General features: G+C 43.3%; 1 long non-coding RNA gene across 1 annotated transcript in view; it reads right to left on the bottom strand.

Annotated features, from left to right (window-relative positions):
- Window positions 1-24,098, bottom strand: part of LOC116737903 — a 107,778-nt gene that overhangs the window by 26,984 nt on the left and 56,696 nt on the right. The window contains exon 7 of the long non-coding RNA XR_004343242.1: window positions 5,998-6,145. This is a non-coding gene — a long non-coding RNA (uncharacterized LOC116737903). The remainder of the gene's footprint in view (window positions 1-5,997; window positions 6,146-24,098) is intronic.

Below are 24,098 nucleotides of genomic sequence, written 5' to 3' on the forward strand. Positions count from 1 at the left end.
TCTCAAAATTAAAACCAAGTCTTAGCCCTTAAATGTGGATAACTATAAGGGCATGAAGCAAAGTATTTGTTGCTGTGGTGAAAATCTGAAAGCAGAACTTTTCTCTTGGTGCAGCAAAGGATCTCTGGTGAGAAATAACACAATTATAAAGATAATTATAAAGGTCAATAATTCTCAAGCACTTTTGAGGATATTAGAGTTCTAATAATGCTCCATCGTTGAGAAAGAGTAGGGATCAAGCATCTTTTGCATAATCCTTCAACCAAAAGACTTCAAGATTAACTGAAATTTTGGTCTGGACTGTACGACAGCCATCTGGAAAATAATACTTCAGAAGTACTGCACGGCAAGTCGGTCCGGTCCGTCTGCAAAAATGAAATAAACTGCAGCCTGCTGGAGATGATGTTATGGATTGAGGGCCATACCAACGGGCACATTCAAACGACTGTCAATATTCAAGCTTGAATAATTTCAGTGATAGGAATAAACATTAAATATTTACCAGCCAATGCTCCACTGGATCAATGAACTCCTCTCCCTCCCTCAAGTACACACAATAATAAATGAATAGATTTGGACTTCCATGAGCAAGAATGGTTTGACATAAAATTGGAAATCAATGATACCTCTATGGTTACGTGAATAGGTTAAGCAATAAATGCAGGCTGCTGTCATTTTTTTAGAAACTACTATACTAACGAGAGAAACACAAGGTAAAGGGAGATTTTCCTTATATTTGCTTTATTTCTTTTGAATTTTTTAAATGAATTCTTACAGAAGTCCCAGGCTCTCTGTACTTTTTAAAACAACATATTGTCCCAAACTAACAATGTCTCCTAATACTAAATCAAGTTCCTGTCAATCTGTCCCTAAAAATATTTTCAGTTCAGATTCTCAGTTCATGTCTATGCTAAGAAAAAGCATGACAACTAAACATCTTGAGGAGAAATGGGAGATGGGAGTTGCAATAAATAGTGTCATAGGAAGACAGATCTGTGTGTTTTCTTTTAATCTGTATTTTATTCTATTAAATCTCCTGCCTTATAAGTTCTGCTGAGCCAAAAAAGGTCTCAAGTCACGACTTAGCATGGAAAATTCTGGTGATAATGTTGTCTCTCAGAAATAATGACAGCGGCTCTCAGAGCAGATTTCACTAGTCCCATCAGTTTCTTTGAGGAAATGGTTAATAGTAAGATTGGGACTGAAATACAGCATCCGGTCAGCAGACCTGGTGAGGTTTTCCAGCTGCAAGACAATGACACCTTCCTGGCCTTCATTCTCTTTGTCCCAAATCACGTGGCTAAGAGACAAAAGCTGATGGAAGACATGCCTGAGAAAACGCCCCAGCACACGAGCCAGAAGCTGACCATCCATGACAAGAGCATCCTAACCTGAACCCAAGAGTTGATCCCAGTCAACTCCAAGGATGAGGTAACAATGACAGATGATACTATGGGGACACATGGGTACAATCAGAAAATATGTCTCATCTCTGAGAAGAGAATTGGCACTAACTAAAGGGAAATATAAATTCCAATTTATTACAAGCCAGGAGCCCTACAAAGTAGAAAGCCACTTCAGGGGCCTAAAAATACTCTGTTTCTTCTGTTGCTATTTTGAATGTCGCTTTTCCCTGTATGACTACATTCAGTAGGCTTCAAAATATTGGAAATGAACAAAAAGACTTATTAGCTCTTTTCTTTATCATAAAGCCTATTCTTTACCATTTTACATATTCTGTTTATCTATTTTCTTATGCACAAAATTTTAAAAAGCGCTCTAAAAAGTTAGATGATTTTCTTACAGAATTTATCTTTTTGTGAAAATTCCAAAGCCTGTAAAGCATGCTTATAAAATGATGTGAAAACACACATAGGTCAAAAGTAGGAGTTATTTAGGTCAAAATGTCCCTATTACTAATCACTTAAATTGTCAATAGGTAGATTCATTCGGATTAGTTGTCCTTCTTTTTGTTAGGTTTTTTTTTTTTTTTCTTTTCTTTGTTCCTCCCATCTGTGCAGATTCTGTGAGCCCTCTGGGGAAAAGGCCCAGTCCCTGAATGTTTCTTGCAGCTTCTGTATCAAACCAAACTAAAAATGTGAATACCAATACGCCACCCCTTATCAAAATGGTAATTTCCTTTAATAAACAGTCAATATTCATTTATTGAACCTCTAGTATGTGCTACTACTGCCCAGAGAGACAATGAGGAGACCAGTCCTCAACCTGGCAGCCAATCATGTAATCCCCAGGATTTTCCAATTGTGTACCGTTCACATGTGAAAATGTGCACTTAAAAACAATGGAGACAGAAAATGTTTCAGTTACCAAAATTCTGCTTGGTGTAAGTATTGTATATTTTTGGAGAATAAAACGCTTCAAAGGAGTCATTGGTGTGAGAGGTGAGATCCCAGAGGATGATCTCAAGTAGAAGGCTTTTGTTACAAAGCAGAGGACAATTAAATGTGGTGGCAAGTTCCTAGGTCATGTGATGGAGGAGAGGCGAGCCCGAGGTAGAAGTAGAGAGAGAGAGACGCATGGCACTGTGAATAGAGGGCAAAGGAACTTGAAGACCCCTGGGGAAATTCAAAAGAACAAAAAAGCATCCAGACAAGAGGGAGTAAGGAAAAAGAAAGTAACAGTCACAGAGACTTGGTAGAGGCAAGGCCAAGAAAGAATTCCAATGAACATAAATCATCTAGTGTGATACTTTTTTAAGATGCTTTGTTACATAATGTAGGATTCCCACTCCTACTCAATTCTGCCCCCCCACTTCTCCTCCGCCCCACCAGGTCTCCCCACTCAATGTCTTCAGTAAACACTACCAAAAAAAATACACCTACAGAAATGCTTGGTGTTTATTGGATTTCTTGTGAAAACCATTGAATGTACAATGTTCCAAATCTGGGTTGATGCAGCCTGCAAGAGAATCAGGATGTGGCTGAGGGAATAGCTGATACTGGGCAGGTTACATACCCAGAATCCATAAGCAGGGCAGATCCAGGTTTTCTTGGGCCTAAAGTAATATTGAGGGGATTAGCATTTAGGAAAAAAATTTCACAGGGGCACCTGGGAGGCTCAGTTGGGTAAGTATCTGACTTTTGATCTCAGCTCAGGTCTTGATCTCAGGGTTGTGAGTTCAAGCCCTGCATTGGACTCCACACTGGGCACGGAGCCTACTTAAAGAAAAAGAAAAAGAAAGAAATTCCACAAAAACGCAAAGTTAGCTACAGAGGCTTGGAAGGAGCCCATACAAATAAGGGTTAACAAAACTAAAGCTTCATTTGCTTCAAAGTAAACCTCTCTCTGCCTATAAATCAAATTGTGGAGAGTTTTCCTAAAAGAAATACAATATTATTTGAGACTCTTCTTCATATAAGGCAAGAACCTCAGAACGCTGGATAGAGTAGAGAAGGGATGGAAATATATAAAAAGAAAGTTGTTTTTAAAGTCAAAGTCATGGGGTGCCTGGGTGGCTCAGTCGGTTAAGTGTCTGACTTCTGCTCAGGTCATGATCTCACGGTTTGTGGGTTCGAGCCCCGCATCGGGCTCTGTGCTGAACGCTTGCTCAGAGCCTGGAGCCTGTTTTGGATTCTGTATCTCCTCTCTCTGCCCCTCCTCCACTTTCACTCTGTCTCTCAAAAATAAATAAATGTAAAAAATGTTTAAAAATAAATAAAGTCAAAGTCAGTGTTTATCATTAATTATCTAAATCATTTCTTATATGCCCATCACTGATACATTCTTCTAATTGAATGCATGTCTGATATTGGAACCAACTCATCATGTAACTATAATCAGATAGGAGCAGTTTATGTCATTATATTTAAATACATGTTAATTCCCAGTGTCAAAGTAAGTATATATAGAATGTTGATTGCACTGGTTTCCAGTTACCCTTATTAAGATTTGTGAATAATCTGCATGAATTATAGAACCTGTTATTATTATAATTATAGGTGTAAGATAAACAGAAAGTTTACTGTGCTTGTTTTTTAAAATTCTCCTGGCGATGGGGCGCCTGGGTGGCGCAGTCGGTTAAGCGTCCGACTTCAGCCAGGTCACGATCTCGCGGTCTGTGAGTTCGAGCCCCGCGTCGGGCTCTGGGCTGATGGCTCAGAGCCTGGAGCCTGTTTCCGATTCTGTGTCTCCCTCTCTCTCTGCCCCTCCCCCGTTCATGCTCTGTCTCTCTCTGTCCCAAAAATAAATAAAACGTTGAAAAAAAAATTTTTTTAAAAATAAAAAATAAAAAATAAAATTCTCCTGGCGATAAGGAATGCGCGTCTAAGAAAGAGAAAGAGGTGTCTTCTCCGCCAGCAGGCTTTGACCACCCCGCTCTTCTAATCTGTGCCTTTCCTTCAGCTCAATGCCTTGCCTACCAGAATTTTCCACCAAGAAGCCGCATAAAAACATCAGAAGAAGAACAGTAAATGCACGTCAAAGATGCATATCTTTCATCAGAATGTTGTCTTTCTACCTGCATTCATGCTGACTTTGTGCTAGACAATAAGACTTCAGGGACAGCAGGAAATAAAATTCCATTTGATGGCTCTGCTTTGGCACCGAACAGGTGATGCTGGCCTAGTCTCCCTTCCTCCTTCTTGGGAACAACCTCAGCTTTCCCTTTAAAGGACCATACTCCTTCCCGTTCTTCTGGTCCCACTGGACTCTCTCAAGGGCATTGAAGGGACGGCATGTGACCAGGTCAGACCAACTGGACTCTCTTTTTTGGGAGGCTGCATCTCTCTATAACAGCATGAAAATCAGATGGAAGCCATTGGGGCTGAGTTCTTCCAAGGGCACTGTCCGGAGAAGACACTGCAGTGAATTTGCTAATAGTCCCCTGGAGCTGTTCCAGCTCCCGCCCTCCCACAGGCTTGGTGACTCAGCAAATCCTTGGGATCTGTAAGCTCTCTAGAATCATTCCTGCAAAGTCCTTGCAGGATGCTTAAGTCAGAAAGAGCTGGTCTCTGTTGCTAGCAACCAATGTGCCTAACACAGGAAGGGAGGTGTTCACCTCCACAAACAGGGCGGTCTATCATTAAGTTAATAGCATCTCAATTTCTGATTTTCCAGTCATGTTCATTTCTTGCTGTAATGTCACTGTAATTACATTTGAAGGAAATCTGAAAGCAGTCTGAAAAGTAAACATCCCTCCCCATCCTGAAAAATAAAAACCAATAAAAATTTAAAAACATTAGTGCCTTTCATACTTCACCAAATCTACCACACCCTGTCTAAAAATAGGAATAAGACACAATATGAGAATGGTAGGGTCTTCTATGGAAATTGCCCAAAGACAATATGGGTTATTTTTCCCCAAAAGCTTATGAGGCTAAATGAATTTGGGGGGTTAAAAAAATGATCTTTTGTGGTCTGAGGCTTCACTGAGACTTTTCTTTAAACCCTCTTTAAGGGGCATGTGGGTGGCACAGTCTGTTAAGCATCTGACTCTTGGTTTGGGCTCAGGTCACGATCTCACAGCTTATGAGTCGGGGCCCTACTGCTTGGGATTCTCTCTCTCCCTCTCTCTCTCTGCCCTTCCCCTGCTCATTCTCTCTCTCTCTCTCTCTCTCTCTCTCTCTCTCTCTCTCTCTCAAAAGTAAATAAATAAACTTCGAAAAAAATCTTTAAGCCCTTTTTAAGACCTAATTTGCAACCTTACCTTCACTCTTGGGGGACTTTAAAAATAGTTTTAAAATGGTTAACTAATTTTTAAATTTGTCAAAAACATTTTTGGAAGATTTGTATTTGTGTATACCTTTGGATAACTCAAAAGAGATTGATTTTGACAACTTGAAATTAGAAAGCCAGTTACCTCTAATAGCAGCCTAATTGCTTTATCTACTTAAACAACAAGTAGATAAAGTGAATTTTCCAAGCACAGCATTTTCTTAATGTTTTCACCACCAGCCTAAGAGGTTACCAGAAGATATTCAAATATGCACAGAGGAAGTGAGCCCTCTTTGGAATCACTCAGAAGAGATCCCCAATTACCTTCCTATATCAGATCCTGCAGGAGGTGGGCCTTTTCTCTTAAGACAGAACTTCAAGGCAGCAGCTGCACGGGTTTCTGCTCTAATGTCTTCATGGAAGTTTTCCAGAGTTGGGCCAAGTATATTTCTAGACTTGTACCTGAAAGCACCTATAAAACACCAAAGTAAATTTATGTCCCGTGTAGCAGTATGCTAAATATTCATAACTTCTAATAGTTACACGATAACCTTCAACTTTTTCTGCCTATGTTGTGGATCATTCAAATGAGGACAAGCTGTGTCAAGAAGTAATCTATCTTGGGGCGCCTGGGTGGCTCAGTCGGTTAAGCGGCCGACTTCAGCTCAGGTCATGATCTCGCGATCCGTGAGTTCCAGCCCCACGTCAGGCTCTGTGCTGACAGCTCAGAGCCTGGAGCCTGTTTCAGATTCTGTGTCTCCCTCTCTCTGACCCTCCCCGTTCATGCTCTGTCTCTCTCTGTCTCAAAAATAAATAAACGTTAAAAAAATTTTTTTTAAAAAGAAGCAGTCTATCTGGGGGCACCTGGGTGGCTCAGGGGGCTCAGCATCTGACTCTTGATTTCGGCTCAGGTCATGAACTCGCAGTTCATGAGTTTCAGCCCCGCGTCGGGCTCTGTGCTGACAGCTCAGAGCCTGGAGCCTGCTTCGGATTCTGTGTCTCCCTCTCTCTCTGTTCTTCCCCTGATCGCACTCTGTCTCTCTGTCTCTCTCTCAAAAAATAAATAATTTAAAAAAATTTTTTTAATTAAAAAAAAAAAAAGAAGTCTATCTGATCTTACCAACCATACTTCAAGCCCGGGTAAGGGAGTGGAAACTATAGTTTTGGTAACACCTATAAATCTCTAGGTAATATTTGCTGATACTAAGATTATGGAGATAATGTGAACTTCAGTGTCAAAGAGAAATGCAAATGATGAAAGTCTTGGTAACACCGATATTTTGGGTCCTTTCTAGAAATCAAAGTTGAAGTAGAATATTAATTGAGTTTCATTATAATAACAATGCAATTAAGGGAAAGGGACTCCACCACAGAAAATGTCATTTTGTGGCTCATATAACAGGGATGATACACATGGCCATGTTTCCACATGCCGCATCTCTGGGAAGGAATCTCATGTTGTTTCTCCTCAGTTTCCCCCAAGTTAAGGTGTTAAGGTTTTATTTTCCATGTCCCACGTTGCCCTGAGCGTCAAAGGCCCACATTTTTGCTTTTGCACTCTGTAGGTAGGGCTGGGAGTGACATTGGAATGTCCAAGTGTTCTGGGTCGCTATGAGGAGGACATTCACACTAAGGGGTTCAGACAGAGCTGAACGAGCATCACTTTTGCCCATCACATCAGCTCTCGATGGAGGTCCCCACTAGATATCCCCTAGAAAAACAGCTGCGATGACTCCTGGATGGGGACGGACCACGGTGACTGGGGCCGCCACAACATCAGCAGTGTCCACATGGCAGAAGCCCCAGAGTCTCAGGCCTTCTCTGGTCTCCTTCCTGCAGTCGCTCCAAGCCTGTTCCTCTCATTGCATGGCCCACTGACTGCCTTGACTGTCACAGTCCACGCATACCCCTCTGGCACAGCCTCCGACACTGACCTCCCTAAACTAGTCTGCCTAGGCTCTTTAGCCGTTCTCTTCCATTAATTGTGTGCGTGCGCACACTCACGTGTTGTGTGTGTCACCCTGGTTCATTTCACTCCTAGCAAAATTTCGCATTCCTACGAATGACATCTTAGTGCACCCCACACAACCTGCCCTTCCCAGAAGGTGGCAACAAAGTGAACGTCCAGAATCTGATTCTTCAGAGTATGCACTAGGCTATCCAAGAGCACGTAGGGGGGCCCTAAATCCTGGTGAAGTGCTCATTTTTCCACTAGGGAATCACTGTTTGTTTTCTCAGGATGCTCTTTTTTCTCCCAGTATCACTGAGCTCACCCACTCCACCCAACCCACATTGCTCAGCCTTAGATGTAGGCGTGGCTTCCCTTGACAGCGGCGGGGGGGGGGGGGGGGGGTGTTTCCAAGTTTCCAGTAGACTTTGCTCAACAAGGACCAGCAGCTGTCCTTATCTAAGCACAGAGAACAGTTTTGGGTAAACTGATCTCCAGTAGTCCCTCCCCTCCCCAGAGCCACTGAGTCTGTGAGGTGTGGTCACGTAGTATGAGAGAGAGTTTCTGTTCCACCTTCTGGACCTTCTCTCACTTCCCCCAAGCCTGCTTTAATGCCCCAATTCCTAACTTTAAAATCTCTTCCCTTGCCTAGTTATGTAGCCAGTCCCTCCCTTCCAAGTGAAGACCCTCCTGAGATATGCTCCAGGCCTCCACGCTTCTCAGCTAACATGGTACAGCATTCCTTCCTCAAAAAGACATTCAACACTTTCAGCACCTTGGGTCTGAAGTTGGGGTCTTTCCAGGCCCGGCCCTTTCTGAGATACACTCTCAGTCATGAACTTATGGCAGCCTCTGCTCGCAAGTCAGCAGGGATTTCTGAGAATTTACTTCTTTGCCACACACCATTATTCTCACAGGGACACACCTCTGGTTTCAAGCTGACTTGTTCCAATTCTCACCTAGGATTATGTATTTGAGTTTGCAGAGCAGATGTGCTTCAAACAAAGACTCTTCAGAATTCCAGACAAGATTCCCCATGGAAGGGATGTGAATTTCAACAGTCACAAAAGAGGAGTGTGCCAAAGTAGAGATTTCTTTCTATCTTCATAACTAAACACATCCCATTCACATCTGTTTTTTCCTGCTGATGATGCAAACATAATCATTCCAGGAGTGCCTGGGTGGCTCAGTCGGTTAAGCGTCCGACTTCGGCTCAGGTCATGATCTCACTGCTCGTGGGTTTGAGCCCTACATTGGGCTCTGTGCTGACAGCTCAGAACCGGGAGCCTGCTTCAGACTCTGTGTCTCCCCCTCTCTCTGCCCTCCCCTGCTCATGCTCTCTCTCTAATATAAAACATTAAAAAAATTTTTAAAAACATAGTCATTCCAAATGGATATTAAAGAATGTTAAAATAGAATGTTTCAGTTTGAGTTGTGGCTGAAGCTTCAAAATAATAGATGCCAACTATTCCCACATTTAACTGCCTATGGTGGGGGTAGTGGGAAAAAAGACCAGTTATGTGACCATTGGCCCCTAACCCACTAGTGAGGATACCTCTAGTCAAGTGAGAAGAACTTCAATGGGACCACTGACAAGCTTTCCATACACAGATGGGATTAAAGAATTCAATTAAATTGTGATCTTCTCTCACAACCTTCTTTGCATAATCATTCAGCATGGAAAGAGAAGGCTTATTCTTACTACTTTAGGTGAACGGTAGGGCAGGCCCCATAGGTTATCTGACTGTTCTCAGGTGACATCCTCCCGTCATGTCAGAACTGCCTCAAATAGACTTGCTTTAGCAATTAATATGTGTTTAAATGTAATAAACAAAAACCCAAATTTCATTCAGCATTAAAGCTTCCACCTCCCCTAGCTCAAGCCTGTAGTGAGTAGGAAGCCAGAGGTGGAAAAGAAGGGAGAAGGCAGATTCCTCCTTTTTTCCTTCTGTTGGCATCTCCACGAACATGGCCCCACATGGCTATAGCTTCTGACCCCTCAGGGCCTGGGGCGTGGAAAGCAAGAGTTGTTAAAGGCAGGAAAAAATACTGCTCAACAGGCACTAATCTGGAATTGGTTTCCACACAGATTGGCAGGTGTTTAAAACGGGTTCTTTCTCCCGTGGGTGTTTCTTCACCGGCTCTTTGGCAGCATGGCTGATGCCTGTCCTACGTCTGTTTGCTCTCAGATCCATCCTTCACCCCACCTGCTCTGTTTTTCAGCAGAGCTGGCTTCTCTGGGTTTGGCTAGTTGGAGGCACTGAATGGGGAATAGAAAGTGGGAAGGGAGGATGAAACCCGAGTACTACTTTTCATCTCATTTCACCTCTGGTGGCCTCTCCAGCTCCTCAGAAGCTCAGCTCCTACTGAAGATCTCCACTCTGATTCCAGCGTCCTCCAGTGGTCCCAGTCCATGGGCTCCAGTCACACCACCTCTCACTTTGTCTTCCAGCCTAAGGATGTAGGGGCTTCCTGCTCTTGCCAATCTCTGGATTACCTCCCCATTCCCTATCTGGTTCTCAGTTCCTCTGTCATCTGTATAAACAATTCCCTGCAGTAAATTTCCACCACTGTCTACACTTGAAGGTGCTTCTGTTTTCTTAGGCTCTCACGATGTGCTCCTACACACATACACACCACTCCCCCATTACTAGCTGCCTCACTTTCAATCCCCTGACAAGGGAGTGTGGTCTGGCCCGCCACTGGCAGCTCTTCCCTCAATTCCTGGTCATTGGGAACAACCTGAGCATCTGTCAGTTGAAGACTCCTTTCCCTGCCAATGGCCATCATGGATAGAATGTAAGATGAACCAACTGCACTTTTCATAGATCTGGTCCTCAGGGAAAACTGCACCATAGAAACTATCAGTGGAAATCTAATTATCTCCTGTTTTACCCAGGCTTCCCCCAAAAGGAGACTCTGAATCAAGGGCTTCTGTATGAGCACTTAATTTGGGATTGTGATCCCAAGCAACAGGAGTGAAGAATGAGGAGATGAAATGGGGATGTGGTATTAGTTTCATGTGACTGCTATGTCTTAAAAGAGTACAGATTTATCTTCCTATAGTCCTGGGAGGTCAGAAATTTGAAATGTGTCTTAAGGGCTGAAATCACAGGGTTGGTAGAGCTGGTTTCTTTTGAAGCCTCTGAAAATAAAATCCATTCCCTTGGTTTTTGTTTCACATTCTAGAGAATGCCAGAATTCCTGAGCTTGTGACCCCTTTCTCACATCATTCCAACCTCTTGATTCCAACGTCACACCTTGTACTATCCCTAACTGTACTGCGTTTTTCTCATAAGACCTTTGTGATGATATTTGGCCCGTCCAGATAACCCAGTATACTCTACCTATCTCGAAATCCTTAATCACATCTAGAAAGTCTCTTGTGCCATATACGATAACATATTTACAGATCCCAGGGTAAGAATGGGACCATCTTTGGGGTGTCATTCTTCAAGCTGTCACAGACACACTGGCCACTGCTATGGACACTTCACTCCTGCAGAACATTCTAAGCAGTCCTACAATATTCATCTCAGAACTAGCCACTTAAGGGAAGAAAGAGAGACAAGTTATCTGGCAGCACCCAGCCCCTGTTGAGCAAGATTGTCTCCAGGGCGTTAACTCCCACAAGCCACATCTCATGAGGGGTACTGGAGTGAGGAAAGAGAAAACCTTTAAAAAGCCTAAAAAGGAAAAATCAGAATTCATCTCTAATGACTAGTAGAAGGAACTGATACAGAAAGAAAGAAGCTCCAAAGACTGGACTAAAACACCAAGAAAGGCAGTTAAGGAAATTATTCTCTGCCTACCTAGAATCAGTTCTTACTGAGAGTTCAAACTCTTCTCCGAACACAGGAGGGATAGAACATTTGAGTCCTGACCTAGCATATTTCTAAAATGCCACCAGAGTGATAGAATCAGGAGGTAAACAACATAAGTTATTGAGGTCATTCATGTTCCCAAGGACAACCACACTTTAACGTGCAGGCACCTGGACTTGTAGAAAACATTAGGGCTGACTTCACTCTTCCACCATAACAGAAATGGAAGAAAAGTGGGGCGCCTGGGTGGCTCAGTCGGTTGAGCGACCAACTTTGGCTCAGGTCATGATCTCACAGTTCGTGGGTTTGAGCCCCACGACGGGCTCTGTGCTGACAGCTCAGAGCCTGGAGCCTGCTTCTGATTCTGTGTCTCCCTCTCTCTCTGCCCCTCCTCCACTCATGTTCTGTCTCTTTCTGTCTCAGAAATAAATAACCCTTAAGAGAAATTTTAAATAAAAAATAAAGAAAAGAAATGGAAGAAAAGTAACGGTGTCTGGAGCCGGTTAGTAGTGCAAAGAGCAACATTGCCACACTGATAATCAAGAGTGTAAACCAAGAATTATGCTGTCTCACTTATCAGACAGGCAAAGATTAAAAGGAGAAAACAGATACAGTTTTGGAGAGAGGATGAGAAAATAAGCATTCTGACAATTTCTTGGGAAGCATGAATTGATAGTTTTCTGAGGGGAAATCTGGCCTTATCTATCAAAATATATAACAGGTGTGGGCCTTTTCTTGGAAAAAAATAGCTTACAGAAATAAATAAACAAATGAGCAAAAAAAAGTATATGAAAGCATGTTTATTACAACATTGCTTTGAATTGGAAATCATCTAAGAAGTTGTTCTAGAAAAAAAGAAAAAGAATGAGTTAGTTCTTTATGCAAGAGGTTCATGATACATAGAGAAACGAGCAAGTTGCAAAATAGTGGGTGCGGTGTGATCCCGTTTATATTTTACAAAATAGTATTTGCACGCGTGAAAGCTTAGTATGATTTGACTATCATGTCGCATCTCTGCTACATTATGGAACCGCCTTGCATGACATCATCCCTCTCCCGGGGCCACCGTGGGGTTCACAGAAGAGAAGCTTATGCAGCTGAGCTGCTTCCTTTGTGTGACTCCCTCCTTTGCTGATGAGTAAAATGGTTGCTGAAGATGAGGAGTGAATATGAGGTATGTGTTAAGAGTGTGGAGAGCAATAGGAAAACCCATTCTCTTGAACAAAGCAGCATATAATCAAACGTTACATGTGCCTCATGATGTTTAGGCTTTGTTGCTATTCTTTTTTTTTTTTTTTTTAACGTTTATTTATTTTTGAGACAGAGAGAGACAGAGCATGAACGGGGGAGGGGCAGAGAGAGAGGGAGACACAGAATCGGAAGCAGCCTCCAGGCTCTGAGCCGTCAGCCCAGAGCCCGACGCGGGGCTCGAACGTCGGGCTCGAACTCACGGACCGCGAGATCGTGACCCAGGCCGAAGTCGGATGCTTAACCGACTGCGCCACCCAGGCGCCCCTGTTGCTATTCTTAAAAGAGTTACTGAAACCCCTATAGGTGTAAAAAAAAAAAAAAAAAATTTGCTTTAAAATTCTAGCCTCTGTGGTTCTAAACCCCTTTTCTATTAAAATATTATGTTGATTTTTTTAAAGACAAACTTCCTGAGGAAGACAATTATTGAACTATAGCAGGACAATTTATATACATAGTCCTAAAAACCTCAAAGGTCTGACAACTTCAGGCTAAATATGGCAGATGTTGCTGTCTTGAAAAGCCCCACTAAAATAAGACTGGAGGAATCAAACCAATATATAAACCCACAAGGATGAAGAGAAGGTAAGAGGATACAGTAGTGAATGAAAAAGAGGTGTCAACACATTTTTGGAAGATGGAAAAGTGTTAAGGAACCGAGAACAAGTGCCCCTGTTTGGGGGGTGGGGGCGGGGGGAAGGCTAACAGGAAGTATATCACTTCACTCAACAAAACCCAGAAAGTCTCGGGCACCGGGGACATGGTTGACTCAAAAGGTTAAGCAAGGGATTGATTGCACATTGTTGCACTATATGCTAACTAACTTGGATGTAAATTAAAAAATAAAAATAAAAGTTAAGCAAGGGATTGCAAACAGGAGCATCTGCAGGCCTGTGCTAGCGAGTCAGACCTCTAGCCTGCATGCTCATTGGATACATGCAGGCCATTGCTGCTGATCAGAGCTCAGAGCATGCTGCAGCTTCCTCTATGGCTCTCCTGGACACTAGGTATTGAACTCCTCCTGTAAGGGAGTTAAGGGGAAGATATTCTCTGCAGGGAGAAAAACAAAAGGCTTAGGACTGCCACTGCTTCTTCGTGATCCTGGGAAAACTGCCACTATCCCAGTAGGAAGTAGGAGGAATCCAAGAGCGTGGAAAGGGCAGAGGAAAGGCTTGCTGCAACCTTCTATGGGGGAGGCCAAAGCCTTCTCCAGGGGAACGAGAATGTGGCTCCAAGACTGAGAAAGTAAAGCTGTTTCATGGGCATTATGCTAGATGATATAATGTCCCTTTGCAACTGGTTTTGTCCCAAAGCACATCCCACAGTTTTGAGAGCACTGAAAAAAGAGAAAGAGGAAAAAAAGACGATTGTCTATACCCTGGCAGAGGGGAGAAAATGTTTTGTTTTAATCTAAGATGGCTGAACACATCAAATTTAAATTCCAGACTTATACCCACTGCAGTCAGCAGAAAGCCCTACCAAAACCGACAGCTTATTTGGGAAATACCCAAAGCAGCAAAATCCCACAGCAAGTATGCGTAGATGCCTTGTCCTTGGAATCAGCAAGAAAGAAATCTGGAGATATATGGTAGTGGCCACGCTTCAGTCAATACGCACAAGCCAATGAGAGCACGGGAAAAACTGCACCCAAAACCTGTCAGGGTCATAGGAGAAATATTTTCTAAGTATGAGTTTTCTATTCAAATTTACTGAGCTCAAGAGAGGTGGACCCTATAAGAAGTGCTCCCTGGGGGCGCCTGGGTGGCGCAGTCGGTTAAGCGTCCGACTTCAGCCAGGTCACGATCTCGCGGTCCGCGAGTTCGAGCCCCGCGTCAGGCTCTGGGCTGATGGCTCGGAGCCTGGAGCCTGTTTCCGATTCTGTGTCTCCCTCTCTCTCTGCCCCTCCCCCGTTCATGCTCTGTCTCTCTCTGTCCCAAAAATAAAATTAAAAAAAAGTTGAAAAAAAAATTAAAAAAAAAAAAAAAGAAGTGCTCCCTAAACCTGGGCACAAAGTCTAAGACTAGTCCCAAGAAGACTCACAATCTGCAAAATTTAGTAAATTTAACTGAACTTGTTAGTGACCGTGAACCCTGAGTCACTGGACGGCCAATATCAGGATCCATCCCGAGCCAGCTGTATTGGTTACCTATCACCACCATGCTGTTGCATAAACACTACCACAAACCCCTAGTGGCTCACTTTAATAAATATTTATTTTGCTCACAAATCTATAGGCCATCTGGGTAGTCCTGCTGCTCTGGGACAGGATTAGCTGATCTTGGCTGGACTCACCCATGGATGTGCAGCCAGCTGGGGCCTGGTTGTCTAGTGTGCCCTCAGTACTCACTTGGGGTAGTTCCCATCTAATTCATGCAGTCCTTCAACCCAGCAGGCTAGCCCAGCCTTATTCTTATGAAGAAGGCTGGTGTCCAAGAGAGCAAACAGCACCCAAGGCCTCTCATGGCCAAGGCTCAGAATGGGCACATCTTCATATCTGCTGCCTTTTATTGGCCAAAGCAATTCACAACCCAGCCCAGATTCAAGGGGGGAGAGGGGAGAAGTAGACCACCTTTTCATAGGAGGTGCTAAAATGTCACATTGCAGGGAGCATGGGAACAGAGGTGGTGATAAATGAAGGCCGTTAGGGCAATTAATCTAGTACACCAACATCTTGACATAAGAAAATTAATTCTGTGAGTAAATCGAAAGAACTTGGTCAAAGGCAATATGATATCTTGGAGGAAAAAAAAGATATTAGTAAGAAAACTGCTAAAATATGAATAAAGTCCGTATGTTAGTTAATAGTAATATTAATTTCCTCGTTCTGACAAGTTCATCATGGCTATAAGGTGTTAACAAGAGGAGAAGCGAAGTGAAGAACACATGGAAACTGTACTGCCTTTGCAACTTTTCGGTAGAACTAAAATTAATTCAAAATGAATTTATATTTTTTAATGTTTATTTATTGTGTGTGTGTGTGAGAGAGAGAGAGAGAGCATGTGCAAGCGGGGAGGGGCAAAGAGAGAGAGAGAGAGAGAGAGAGAGAGAGAGAGAGAGAATCCCAAGCAGTCTCCGCAAGTTGTCAACACAGAGCCTAGGACGCCAGGCTGGATCTCATGTACAATGAGATCATCACCTGAGCCAAAATCAAGAGTGGGACGCTTAACTGACTGAGCCACCCAGGTGCCCCAAAATAAAATTATTTTTAAAGGGGTATTTTAAAAAGAATGTGGAGCACAGGCCATTTTGGGGTGCAGCACCCGAAACTGGGTGTACCACCAAGTCACAGAAAACGTTCCATCCTGTGTTCAGAAACCCCTGTGGCCTGGGAAAATTTGGCAGCATGCAATGCATGAAAAGCCTGAGCAGGTGGCTTGGCCAGGGCCACGTCTCTGCAGACTTCCCAGGCAATAGCCACGCTGAGCCTCGGGCTTCGGCAGGGGAGGCGCCAGGCTCGGCGGGGCAAGTGGCTGTGCCAGCCACTTCCTCCATGTGACTGACGGGTGCAGACCCAGCTGGTGGTGGCAGTGGGAGCCAATGCCACATGGCCACAGGGCTGCAGTGTCCTTTTTAAGTGAGTGAAATCTAGACTTGGCCACCTCCTGCTGACTGCGAGAGGGACAAATTACGATCTTCTTTGGTGTGCTTGGCTCTGAGTCTAATGTGGAGACCAAATGAGACATACAAACATGTGATTATGGTACAACATGATGAGGGCCATGGAGCCGGCCAGTTCCTCACCTGTTGTGCTCCCTTCCTTCAGGAAACCCCAGCCTTCTTCCAGGACGGTTAAGTTATAGGTGTCTTCCCCGCTCCCACTTCTCTGTGCCCCAGAGGCAAGCACATGACATCTGACCCAGACCTGGTTACCCAGAGCAACCCATCCCTCTGGGCGCTGAAAGTGGTCAAGGGAGAGGCTTTCCCCCAGGTGTGCTAATCAGACCCTGTCTGTCATATTTGAGATAGGGCCTCTGGGAAGAGAAGGGTCTTTCTTTCTCTGATACTAGAAGCCGTTATAAAAATACAGACTGTCTGAAGCTAAAAACTCCCAGCGGGAAGAACCAAGATATGGAGAGAGAAAATCATCACAATGTAGCTTGAACCCCTGGATACAGCCAAGCCTGAAGCCAGGGATACCTCTTGGACTTCCATATTTGTGGCCATATTCTACTTTGAGTTGGGTATTCCCTCACTTGCACCCACAAGAGCCCTGCCTAATGCAGAGATGAGTCCCTGCAAGTGGGGTTTGGAATTGGCAGGCAATACAATGAGGATTTGGCGGAGAACAGAGGAGATGCCAGACAATGAAAGTGGCCTTTCGTTTTCTCAGAGGACAACAGGGCTTGGTAAGTGGTAACAAAGAAGCTGGGCAGATTTTTCCTATTTGTGTTTTGGGACTCAATCCAGTTCATGTCTGTGTGTCGGGGGAATCAAATGTGACGCAGTTAAAGTGCATTGACCATATTTCACAGCCTTTGGGACAGTCCCTAAGAGTCTCAGACCATGCTAACTCTCTGACAGTAGAAAGGGAAAGTTCCACATAGCCTCACCAAAGAGATGACTTCTTCCCCCAGCAATCTCTATGAAGATACAAAAACTGATCTTTCCATTTTAAAAGGAAGTAATATTGGGATGCCAGAAGGGCTAGAGCTCGGAGGAATCCCTATTTCCCAGGTCTTTATCAAACACCTCTGCCTATACACTCCCTTCCGCCAAAAAGCTGTCATTTCCCTCTATTTAAAAAGACGTCCATCAGAATGAACCCCACACCATCATCCCAGCCTACGATTCCAAGGCCAGGGACCACAAAGCATGCTAAGAGACTTACTACTAAGAGACAGAAACTTCAAAACGAGGTTGGACTCAAGAACCATGCCACTGTATGATGGCTGGTCTTAGTAGCCAGGTCACTGAATTCCCAGAAATTGAATAGGCTGGCCTCCCTCTGAGCTTTCAAGGCAGTGCTATTTCCACAGATTCACCAAGCCCTGCAAACAGGCTTGTGATTGATTGTTCAACCCCTGAGGCAATCCCCAGGCCCCCAAACTTGCACTAAAAGAAAACGGGCTACAGTTCTCCAGCACTTCTTCCTGAACTTTATGGGTAAATTCAAGGGAAAGATTACAGGAAGTCACATTTCAGCCTGCCTCTAGCCCAAGCCCCAATGCAGCATGATCACCAATAAATCGGATACTGCATTTTCATCCCCATCTGGCTTGTGTCTAACCCACAACTGATTCAGAATTTGGAAGAAGGTAGGTAATTAAGCTCTGCCTCAAACCCCAATACCAGGGAGTTGGTACTTTATCCTGCAGGCTTTAGGGAACAGTAGGGACTAATCACCAGCTTCAAGTAGGTTTAAGGCAGATAAAACCTGGGGAGGGTTTTGTGAAGGGGACTGCGACAGCACGGTGGATCGGTAGGAAAAGGGCTAAGACTGCAAAAGTGAATGAAAAATTAGTTAGCAACAGCAACAGGAAAGCTCATAAAAGCTTGAACAACAGAGCTGCAACGAATATGAAGAAGCACTGAGGGACACTGAGGTTGTGCAGATGAAAATCTCACCAGTATAGGAAATACCACAAAAGGCGTACATCCTGTAAGAGAGCACCGAGATTAAACTTTGTGGACTGTGAATGGATACAAGTCCCTCGTTTTGTTTTTGTTGGAGGGAAGGAAGAAGCAGACAGCTGGAATTCTATCTGAAACAGAAGGAAAGGTTTTTTAAATCCCTGTTTGTTTTACACTTGAAAAGGATTTGTCCTGAAAATTGCCAAACTGTATAGATACTCTTAAGGGATTTTGACATGATATACACAAAAGATGCCTTGGTTAGCTTCCTGAAACGCAGCCCCCTGGGATGCAAGACTGAAGCAGGCGCTCAGGAGACACCAGGTCCACTGCACAAGGTTTTAGGTTAGATAATGAGGCTAATTGCATTCTTTCTGGGTTCTTTTTCACCTGGATGAGAGCACAGTGCTAAGCAAGCCAAAAAGGATTCACCTGGCTATGGAAATATACAGACCAGAAAGACCTGAAACACACTCGTGATTTATAGACGCTAGAAGCGATTATTACTTGCCCAAAGGAGTTTAACATCGGTCCACTTCCTTCAATATCCCTTCCCTGGCTGGGATTCTATGGAACACTGCATTCCTCTCCACACTTTCTCTCCCCACCTTTGTCACAACCTCATGGAAGTCTCTAAGGAGCTCTACCAGGGTGCTGAATAAACACCCACTGCTCTCTCAGGCAAATGCAAATAGATTGGGTTTAGCAGTTTTAGTTTGTCTGTCACATAGGGTCTATGGGAGGATTAAATGAAATCTTGCGGGGGTACGTGCTTAGTTTAGATCCTGGCATATAATGAGCAGTCACATATGGTGGCTAGCCCCTGCTCCATATAGCATTGAAAAATCTGGCTTTAGCTACAAAAGAACTTAGCAAGAAAACACTTTGTTGTTACAAGTATCTGGTAACCTACCCCTAATTTCACTCTAGTCTGTACTTTTCCTCTGTTGATGCTTCTCCAGAATTCATATGTGAGAAGAATTTAGGCACATAGGTGCTTAAATTAAAAACAAAAACAAACAAACAAACAAAACCTTGATGGTAAGCAAAACACCACCCAAGCATGCGTTGGTTAAGCCCAAGATTATTATTCACTAGCACACTTAGGCTTCCAACCCTCTACAAAGGGTAGAAATTATTTCTCATCATCAGTAGGAAGACTTAAAGTTCTTTCCCAGAAACAGCTTAGAGTTCTTTCCCCGACTTGGCCAGCTGCACTTGAATTCAGGGTTTCCGCCCTAGAAAGAATGTGATTGTGTCCAAGTGGAATGAGTCACTGAATTCTAAGCAGAGAAGCTGTCATCTCTCTAAGAGGAGCAGTGGAGAGTTCCATTTTTATCGTAAAATAGTGCTCAAAGTGGACCAGGAAGACAGCCATCCCATATCACATCCTCTCCTCCAGGCCTTGCAGCTCAGAGAGGAAGGGAAGCACTGACCAGAAAGAAAGAACATTTGAACATTGGCAACAGGCCACTTGGCCTCGTGGATCTACCAAGTAATCCTGGCCAAGAGAAAAGTCCTTGAGTAATGGTGTGGAACATGGAGCCCCTCGGGAATGTGCATGAAATGCTTGTTGGCTGTCTGTTGAGAGCCCAAAGCCGCACCAAGGCCTACGGCCCTGCTTGCCGCTGACAGCCTACCTCCACCTTCTTGGGACACTATCTGTAAACTATGCTCTTGCTTCTGAGACTCTTCACCATCTCCCCAGCATCCGCCACGTGAAAATGAGTTTCTGTTGAGTAGTTTGTTGGAAGACTGAAGTTTTCAGATGAACTTTTGAATATGTGAATCACCTAAGCTGTTTTTTTTTTTAATATCATCACTGAGGATGAGCCCATTTAATTTTGTCAATTTAATTTTAGTTATGTGCTTCCACATAATACTTCATCAAATCATCATACCTACCTTGAGAAAGGTCAAGTCAATCATAGTAACTCCATTGGATGAAATCATAAAACAGGCATGTGAAGAATGCTCTCTAGAAGGCAAGCTGCCCTGCTGGGTGCTTTGGGAAATAGAAAGCTGAGTAACACGTGGTCTCCACTCTCTAGCAGCTTTTAATCAAGAGGAAAGACAAAGCAAAGTGGGTTATGAAAAGCTTTGGGTTATGTTCCGTACACTAATGGAAAAACATTGGAGGATTGTATACAGAAGCAGGACACAATCGTAACTGTATTTTAGAGAGCACCCCCTGCCTGCAGGATGGAGAACGGATTTAAAGGGAGCAAGCAAGTCAAAAAAAACGTTAGACTACTACAATAGTCCAGGCAAGATACAAAGGAGTCTCAACCCAGTGCACAGAATACAGAGGGAATGCAGAGAATGCATTAAAAGATTTTAATCAGGGAAAATTAGTAGGACTGATGGCAAATGATCGATTGATGAGGAATGCTGAGGGAATGTGAAAAGGAACATCACACCTAAGCCTTCAGCAGCTGGGCGGGAGGCAGTGACATTCACCATAGGAGAACATGGCAGAGACGGACAGGGGCACAGAGGCTGGGCCAGAATAAAGGAGTGTGGGAAGCCCTCAAGGAACAATGACACGATGAAGGAGGGTAGACTACACACAGCAGCATTATAGCGGACAAGGTTGGGAATATATCAGTTCTCTTGGAAAACTAAACTGCTCAACGAAAAGACTCAGATTCGCAAAGGTTAAATAGTAAACACCTAGTTAGCGTCAGCGGTGAATCTAATATGCAGGTGTTTGGACTCCTGGTCTGTTCCTTCAGAGGAGGAAGTTTTCTGGCTTCTGAGAATTCTAAGTACACACTCCTCTCCCCACGAAGTCTTTGCCCTTATTGACTCCTCCAGCCTTTGCATTCAGCTTGGGCCCGACATTCAGCAGGCCAAGAGGATGGATGGCTACTTCCACTATTTCTTTAGTCCACTATTTATTAGATTGTTCTAATCACAAACACTCAAAAAATACCCATAATTGCTAAATGTAGATAATGGTCATGCTCTTTAAGACTCCTTCAAAGGTAGGAATCTAATGGGAATTAAAAGCGTGTGGAGTATTGTGGAAATAACAAAATGACTTCCAAACACAAGTTAGTATTGTAATAAGAAAACAAGAATAAGAAATAGATTTTACTAAAGTTTTATGCTGTGCTAGCAATTATTTCAGACATCATTTTGTCTTCACAAACAGCTACCTGATAGGTAAGGAGACTCAACAAACCTAGTCTCCTCACAGACACATGGCACAGTCAGAATTTAAGGACAGATCCAACTCCAGACATTCAGCTTTTAAATAGTCTGCTATTCTTGGGACAGGGGAGGGCGCCTGGGTGGCTCAGTCACCTAAGTGTCTGACTTCAGCTCAGGTCATGCTCTCATGGTTCATGAGTTCGGGCCCCCAGTCGGTCTCTCTGCTGTCAATGTACAGAGCCTGCTCCAGATCCTCTGTCCCCATCTCTCTCTGCCCCTCCTTCACTAGGGCGCTCGCTCTCTCTCTCTCTCTCTCTCTCTCTCCTCAAAAATAAATAAAAACATTTAAATAGTCTGCTATTCTGGCCTTGTCAATCATTTGCTAGAGAAAGTTCAAAAGAAGCTAGAAAGAGCAAGAGAGCTTATTTCTGTACAAGGACGACGAGCAGTGATTTTCTTGTGGCTGTGGAGACCATTATAGCAGATAGTTGCCTTTTACCCAGAGCCACAGTGAGAACCCACCACCTCCAATAACGTTCTCACTGCAATCTTCCCTGCTATCTGGAAGAACAACAAGATTCTGTTACACTGGAAATAAAGATCACAGAGGAGAACAGAATGAGAGGGGAGTGGGCTGCCATTTGTGTCGCTTATTTTAAATAAGCACTTTGATGAGGCGCCTGGGCGGCTCAGTCGGTTGAACATCGTCTGACTCTTGTTTTTGGCTCAGGTCACGATCTCACTGTTTGTGGGACTGAGACCTGCATCGGGACAGCCTGCTTGGGATTCTCTCTCTCCCTCTCTCAAAATAAATAAAGAAACTTTAAAATAAATAAATAAATAAACAAACAAACAAACAAACAAACACTGTGAGGAACAAAGATAACCGGGAAACTCAAGTCAACAAACGTCCACTGAGCGCATGTGCTTTATGCACACCTGGGCTTGCGTGCATGTATGTGCTGGCACAGAACTTGAGGGGAAGGGCTGGAAAAGCAAATGGCCAGAGTCAACACGAAGCAGTGGGCTTTCCTGTTAACTTCTCAGGGCTGTTATATTCATGACATCAAATGCTGTGTGTTGGCTCTTTCATTTTACCAAGGCCCTTGGGTAGATTTTTTTTCTTTATGAATGGCATTATTTGCTAAAGCAAATTTAATCAAGAAGTTCCCATGGGAGCAAAATGATGAGCTTTTTAAGCGCACATTTTGTAATTTAACTTTGCCCCTACATCTCTCTTTACCATGTTCATTCATGACCAGGCAATGAACTTTAAATCCACTCCTTTCATAATCCATCTCTAGAGAGGAATGAAGGTTGGGTTTAATGACAGGTAAGGCTCAAAGGAGAAAGCTCCTCCACTGGATTAAGCATTCATGCTAGCTGGGAAGGAATTATGGAGAAAAGGAGCCATAAGAAATACCTAATCAAGCAGGGCGCCTAGCTGGCTCAGTCGGTTGAGCGTCTGACTTCGGCTCAGGTTCATGAGTTCGAGCCCTGCATCAGGCTCTGTGCTGACAGCTCGGAGCCTGGAGCCAGCTTCTGATTCTGTGTCTCCCTATCTCTCTGCTCCTCCCCTGTTCACACTCTCGCTCTCTCTCTTTTCCTCTCTCAAAAATAAATAAACACTTAAAAAAATAATAAAATTTAAAAAAATAAAGCAACATGATAATCCCAACAATGTGCCAACCCTTAGAATATTTTTTTTTAGGTAGAGATGAAGACTTAAAGGTAGCTTATTCCAGGATACTCAAACCTAAAAGAAAAATTATTTATTGACATTAACAGAATTATCTAAGATCATATGAACAATGTTCATTTTTTTAAGTGAGACAAAGATCTTTAACAGAAAAATGAAAGAATTATTATCATCAGTATGTCAAATGAGTTGTTAAAGAAAATAAAAAACACTCGGTCTAGGAATCACCAAAGATACTATAAAAAATGATTTACAATACCTCTTCCTTCCCTGTTTTTTCTATAAATAGTACTTTTACATTGGAAAGTTGGAAGGATTTACTATAGAATCATAGATCTGGAAAGAACCTGTCTAAAAATCCACTTTCTTCTAAACAGTAATGATTGCAGACCAGGCAAAACTCATTCCTATTTAACCTTTTCTTAGGAGACTCAGACAAGGAGATACTGCAGTCTTGAAGATGCCTATCAGTCTATTCCCAACAACCTTGAAAGATCATTTTTAACTCTAGCGTGAGACCATTAAAAACTCAATAATCAGCTTTCAGAAAAGACATTTTTCCTAAATATTATCTTAGGAAAATATATTATTTTTTACCTTCCTCTTCCAGTTTAAAAAATATAAATTAAGGTATTTGTAACCTATTTTTCTGAAGCAAAAAGAAAAAAAAATTTAGGTAAGTAAAGAGGCCAGCCAGTCCAAAGAAGAGCTTGAGAAAGACTCAGACAAGCATCAGTCTGGCTCCAAGGAGAACCCTGTGTCTGCAGGAAGCAAATTAGCAAAGGACTAACTCACCTGGTGAATCACCACAGCTAATCTGCATCTGGAAATGGCAATGCAGGAATACTTAACACTCCTGTGCCTGATCTACAGTCAGGACCCTCAGCCTTAGACTTGAAAAAGATCCTCCACAGCCCAGCTTCTTTGCATCGGAGAAGAAGAAACACGAAGAGAAACCTCCCACTCTTCAGTGCCTCAG

This window comes from Lynx canadensis, chromosome A1 (assembly GCF_007474595.2).
Source record: "Lynx canadensis isolate LIC74 chromosome A1, mLynCan4.pri.v2, whole genome shotgun sequence".
In the NCBI taxonomy this organism is placed as follows: Eukaryota; Metazoa; Chordata; class Mammalia; order Carnivora; family Felidae; genus Lynx; species Lynx canadensis.